Source organism: Urocampus carinirostris, chromosome 13 (genome assembly GCF_059441175.1).
Source record: "Urocampus carinirostris isolate Australia breed hairy pipefish chromosome 13, RoL_Ucar_1.0, whole genome shotgun sequence".
Taxonomy (NCBI): domain Eukaryota; kingdom Metazoa; phylum Chordata; class Actinopteri; order Syngnathiformes; family Syngnathidae; genus Urocampus; species Urocampus carinirostris.
This window is the reverse complement of record NC_142361.1, coordinates 25,351,081-25,357,080: the sequence shown is the minus strand read 5'-3', so window position 1 is coordinate 25,357,080 and position 6,000 is coordinate 25,351,081.

The following is a 6,000-nucleotide window of genomic DNA, read 5'->3' as shown; positions in this document are numbered from 1 at the left end:
ATACGCTCGCTATGAATAATTCATACGATCTCGAAGATCCTTGAATTGACGGGATAATGACGGATACTCTGACGGCTATTAGACGAAGAACGGCGCTAGTTTTTCCAGTTTCTACCTTGGGACGTGTTGACCTCTTACTTTGTGCTACGAGCGCAATATGTTTCTTTAATTTATGCTATTCTGTGATAGGGAAATTCATAAAATTGCTTTTTTTATTGTATTAACTACATATATTTCAATTTCACTGTTACTTAGTAACATGAGGGCACTGCCTTGCAAAAGTATTGCCCCCTCAAGAACTTTTCAACAAATTGCCCTATTTCAGGCTTCAAACTCAAAATGTTTTTCCAAGATTCGACAACATGTGAGACACAATCGTGAAAAGAAACCAAGATTATCCAACATTTTAAATTGTGCTAACAAGTAAAACTGTCACATACCAGAAACAGACACAGGACCCAATAGCGCTCGTTTTCTCAGTTTTTATTATCAAAGAGGGAGAGCAGGGCTTGCTTCCACCATCCGATGGTTGATGGACAAGAGGAGCAGGAAATGCGGAAGTGGCACTTCCGTGTCGAGGGAGGAGGGTCGAAGATAGGCGGGAATTACAAGTCGCTAGCCGGGACAGGAGAGCAAGGGCTGTGTCAAGATCGGAAACGAGGTCGGCAACAGGAGGCAGGCAGGTAACTGGGCGAAACAGATCGGATAACAGGCAGGCGGAACGGGGGAGAGTCAGGTCCGGAAACAGGTTGGCAACGAGGATCAGGCAGAGAAAAGCAGGGCAGGAACAGAGTCTAACGTAAAAGCTTACCGAGCTGGGGGCAACGGTTCGCATAACGATCTGACAGGGATCTCTTGGAAGTCGGGGGTTTAAAAGGAGTTCAACAGCCAATCAGCTGTCTGGGCTGCTGGCGCCAATATGCTCTGAATCGGCAACCATGACAAAAATATTTGAAAAGTTGGAGTTGTAAAAATGTTGGCCCTCTTTGAGTTAATACTCTGTACAATGTTATTTTGGTGCAATCACAGACACATGTTTTTTTTGGGTATGCAAGTATAGGTTTTGCATATCTTGAAACAGAAATATTTGCCTTATTAAACAGCTTAAGTTCTTAAGGTTTAATGATGATCGTTTGCGCGCAGTATTTTTCAGTTATATCCATGAATCGTTCAAATAGATCTAGAATTTCAGATATTTCCGATGTTATAGGATTTCAGATATTTTCGATGTTCTATAGGATTGAAGTCTGGCAATTTGAATACCTTGATATTGTCAGTTTTAAACCATTCCATTGTAGTTTATAATTTATGTTTAGGGTCATTGTACTTTTGAAAGGTGAACCTGTGCCTCAAGTCCAGGTCTCTCCCAGGTTCCAACAGATTCTCTGCCAGAATTGCCCTGTATTTGGATCCATCCAACTTCCAATTAACCTAAACCAGCTTCCTGCTGAAAGAAAGGAACCCCTGAGCATGATACTGCCAACACCATGTTTGACAGTGAGGATGGTGTTTTCAGGGTGATATGCAGTGTTACTTTTGCGCCAAATGTTATGTTTTGCATTTAGTCCAAAAAATTTGGTCTCATCTGACCAGAGCACCTTTTTTCCTATGTTATTTATGTCTCCCATGTGGCTTCTTGCAAAAGACAAACGGCCCTTTGTTGGTATTCCTTCAGAAAGGGCTTTCTTCTTGCGATTCTTCCATTGATGGCAGACTTATGCAGAGTACAACTTATAGTTGTATTATGCATTGATTGTCCTACCACAGCTGTATATACTTGCACGTCATCTAATGTGGCCTCTTGGTTGCTTTTCTGTTTAGTTTTCTCCTTGAATGGGCCGAAAGTTTAGAGAGACGGCCATGTCTTGGTAGGTTAACTGAGATAAATAACAGCGCAAGTGTTCCGAGTTTTTACCTTTGGACAAGTTGACGTCTTACTTTGTGCTACGAGAGCGATATTTTTTCCTTCATCAATTCTATTCTGGGAAGGGGAATTCATGGTATCCCTTTTTTAAAATATATTACCTGACATTGACGTATATGTAGGTATAATGTCTTTCGGTTTTACCGTAATTTAGTTACATAATGTTAATATTTATCAACTTTTCATTTAGTTTGTTTTAACTGGTAAACTTATGTTTGCTTGCATGCGGGTGGGTGGTTAGTGCGCAGCCCTATGGTGCAGAGGTTCAGGGTTCAAGTCCAGCTACCGCAGCCTCCCTGTGTGAGGTTTGCATGTTTTCTCCGTGCCTCCGTGGGTTTTTCTCCCACATTTCCAAAAAATGCGTGTCAGGTTAATTGGCACGGCAGGCAAGTAGTTAGGGTGTCTGTGGCACAGTTCTGAGGTCATGGAATCGAAAATCCCTGTGCGGAGTTTGAATGTTCTCCCCTTGCTTGCGTGGGTTTCCTCCGGGTACTCCGGTTTCCTCCCACATTCTAAAAACATGCATGTCAGGTTTATTGGCCGGTCCAAATTGTCCCTCGGTATGAATGAGTGGAGGTCTGTCTCTTTGTCCCCTGGGACTGGCTGGCAACCAGTTCAGATTGCCCCCTGTCCACGTCCCCGGGGCAGCTGGAATATGCTCCAGCACCCCCGCGGCCCTACTGAGGATAAGCAGGTCAGATAATGGATGGAAGGATATTTGCTTGTTTTTCTAAATATAATACCATATTTTTAATTTTTCAGCACTGATTTCTATAAATCAGGCCAAGTATCGGACCAATAAAGATACACGGTATTAATCTTCGACTATCTACATATAATCCTTCAATTCCATCAGAATATTTTTTAACCTTTCATTTAAGTTAATTTCATTTAAGATAAATTGATTTTACTTCTTAAATATACTACATGGTTTTCAACATATTCCTACAAATCAGCCTAATATCAATAGTCGATTGTTTACTATCGATTCTACGTGATTCGATAGTTTTCATGAACTTATTCATCATTTAATTCAAGTTAATTAATTAAATTTTAACTAAAACCGAGTCAATTATACTTTCTCAATCGATAGTATCGATCGGGAAAGCATTACAACCAGAGACTTTATCGGAAAAAATCTTTACAAACCCCTTCTTTGCCGAGCATCTGCTCGGGCGAAAGAGGTTCAAGCGTGGCCGAAAGTGAGCGCCGGGCTAATGGGAGTTAACTGTCCACGGAAAAAATGATTAGAGAAGCTTACCTGCACTCTCCAAAAGTAAAACCAAATTATTGCCGGTATTGATTTACACTTTCTCCCTTAAAAGCCTTAATCGTGCCTTGTTTTCTCTATATGCAAATATTTCTAATTATTTGCAGATGAACAGAGTGATGACCATGACAATAGGTTTGTAAAAGTAAAATTTGGAAAGATGAACAGTTCCTTCAAAAATTTTCTTGCAGAATATGCCGGGCACATACGGGCTACAGAATCAATGGTTGTATAAATTCACGAGTGCAAAGACAAAGTTGGCTGATAATCACTTTTAAACCAAAAAGGCGAGCCGGGGAACCGCAACTTAAGAATTTCGAAAAACTCAGAAGAGAAAAACAAATATTGAATTCAGTTTGAAGGAAAACAACAATAACATAATATCATTGTATTTTTCAATTCTAGTTCCTGATGGATACTAGAGGGAAATCAAGACTAGTAACAACATATGTTATAACTACTACAAGTGGCTGTAAAAAATCACGTGCAGGTGTAACAGAGTTGAAAATTGATTGTTTTGAATGTTTTTTTGAATTCTCACAAAACCTGTGTTTTTGTTGTATTACTGTTAATATTCCGGTACCTCATTCAGTTGTTAAGTCATGGGCGTCTGCGACTGTCTTTTTCGTTTGGCACTTTATGGGCTTCAGCGCTTGCCGTAGCTTAAGTGAATTTGTAAGCGCTGAAGGTAAGATGTGCCCAATATCAGTTGGATAAAAAAATGCATATTTTGCTAGACATATGAGCTGCTTTCGCAAATTATTTTTGTTTATAAAGATATATAAGTTGTGCTAAATGATGTATAAGCATTAAATAAGAAGTAGAGCAATACAGCTTGAAATGAAGATGCAACGTGTTTTGATGCAAACACGCCACGAGGTGCGGCCTGTTGAGTGATGACCCGTTCTTTTATATCTTTAATATTTCAGATAATTGCAGTCGTGAACAGAGGCCCCTGACTTTTGTATTGTTTTGTTTACTGAATGCAGGTACGTGGGAAAGTTATGTTCATTGTTATTATGGAAGTTTCATTTTTAATGTACTCGCATGTTCTCTGCTTGCCGTAGCTGAAGTGAATTTGTAAGCGCTGAAGATAATTGCAGTCGTGAACAGAGGCCCCTGACTTTTGTATTGTTTTGTTTACTGAATGCAGGCAATAAACCCAGAGATTGTGAAACCTTGTGTCGTGCATGAAAGAGGGTCGCTACACAAGGACAAAGTTGGCTGACAATCACTTTTATACCCGAAAGGCACTTCAGAACATAAGAACATCCAGAGAGTCGGAATAACAAATATTAAATTTGGTTTGAAAGAAAACGACAATATAATGTCACTGTATTTTTCAATTCAAGTTCCTGATTGTAAAACGGCCACTAGAGGGCAAACAAGACTAGTATCGTCATACTAAGACTACCTTACGATAACCGTAGGATCGGAACTGATACTAACGTGTTGTGTCTACCATCCGGGTTGTAGGACAATAGGTTGGTGAAAATAAAGGCTGGAGTAAAGAACAGTTTATTACTGAATATTCTGGGCACATATGAGCTACAGAGTCATTGGCTGTAGAAATTCACAGGTGTAAAGACTAAGTTGGCTGACAATCACTTTTATATCGGTCTGGAGAGCCAAAACATGAAGAAATAGAAAAAATCGGAAAAACAAATATTCTATACAGTTTAAATGGAAAAAAAATGACAATATAACATAATTCTTGTCCCTATTCCTGATTTTAGAACGGCCACTAGAGGGAAAACAAGACAGTTTTGACATATGTTACAAGACTAAGACTACCTTTTAATAAAGGTACTATTGGCACCGATACCTATGTGTTGAATCTACCATATGGGTAGTAAGACAGTAGGTTGGTGAAAATAAAGGCTGGTGTTTATTACAGAATATTCTGGGCACGAATAAGCTTCAGAACAATGGTTGTAGAAATGCTCAAGGGAAATAAAAAAAAATCAGTGCACTATTAACAATTACAATAAAGGTATATTCTATTCTATTCTATTCTATTTTTCTGACTGATACTGACATCCAATTATTCAATGGATATCAATTCTGAACAGTACCTGAACTGGAAATATTAGGACAAAAAACAAAGTATGATTTTAGTCCATAAAACAATATACTGGTTTTGATACTGATATCAGGTATCTCCCACCTAGGTTGTAAAAAGATGAGCAGTACCTTCAAAGTTTTCATTACAGAATATTCCGGACACAATTGAGCTACATAAACAATGGGTGTAGTAACTCAAAGGAGCAAAGATTAAGATAACCGGCTGACAATCACTTTTATACTTAAAGGGCAGTCTGGAGAACAAAATCTGAGGAAAGCGAAAGCACTTTTAGTACCTTTCCACTGTAGACTAACCAACTGCCTCAAACAGGTCTGATATGATCACATTCAAGGCCACAATTGGCTACAAAACACATGTACTTACAAAGAATTTTAATATTACAACAATATATATGTGTATTTATACGATTTTCACCCCCCATCTAGTATCAATTCTCAACCGTGATACATGCTTTTGCATACCTATCAATGCCACATAGTATCGTATTCATATGCCGATTGTTGACCGAGAGTTCAAGTACTTGTCAAGAACTGGTTTATTTGCGCCCCTTTACTATTGCCCTAACACTCATATCACGTCCAAGGATACAGAGCCGGATTACGTCGTAAAAATGGGAAATACGCTAGCCGGGTTATTGCTAGCACATGTATCGCATGGTTTGCACGTAAAGCTTAGCGTTGCTTCGTAATAATCAAGTGGCTAGAGAAGGAAACATAACCA